This window comes from Penaeus monodon, chromosome 30, assembly GCF_015228065.2.
Source record: "Penaeus monodon isolate SGIC_2016 chromosome 30, NSTDA_Pmon_1, whole genome shotgun sequence".
In the NCBI taxonomy this organism is placed as follows: domain Eukaryota; kingdom Metazoa; phylum Arthropoda; class Malacostraca; order Decapoda; family Penaeidae; genus Penaeus; species Penaeus monodon.
Window position 1 is genome coordinate 27,529,940 of NC_051415.1, and position 456 is coordinate 27,530,395.

The following is a 456-nucleotide window of genomic DNA, read 5'->3' on the forward strand; positions in this document are numbered from 1 at the left end:
TTCAGACTAGAGTTAGGTTGCTAGACCTCCGTCCGTCCCCCCCAGTTAGAGAGTACCAGTACCTTTTTTGAGGAGCCCGGAATTTGTTTTTCTAGCACTTGTGTACAGTCGCCTGCTATATGGTCAGATGACAGCCCCCTTGTTCGTTCCTTTGCTCTTTGGCCGTTACCATCTTATTATGCTATATTTAAGCTAAGAAGGGAACCCTTGCAGATTTATGTGTGATGCCGATGCTTGTGATTTTTGTGAGAGGACATTAGTGCTGCCCGAAAGGAGAGAGAGGAGACGTGAGAATGAGTCACGAGATCCCTCCTGTCTCTTACACACGAGCGAGTGACTCATTCCCTACTTTTCTTGTCTGATCCATAGCTGTATACAGCATATGCCCTAAATGCATCGAACACCCCCATGCCCTTCTCTCCTTCACCCTCCCCCCCAGACTTTCCCTCACCCTGT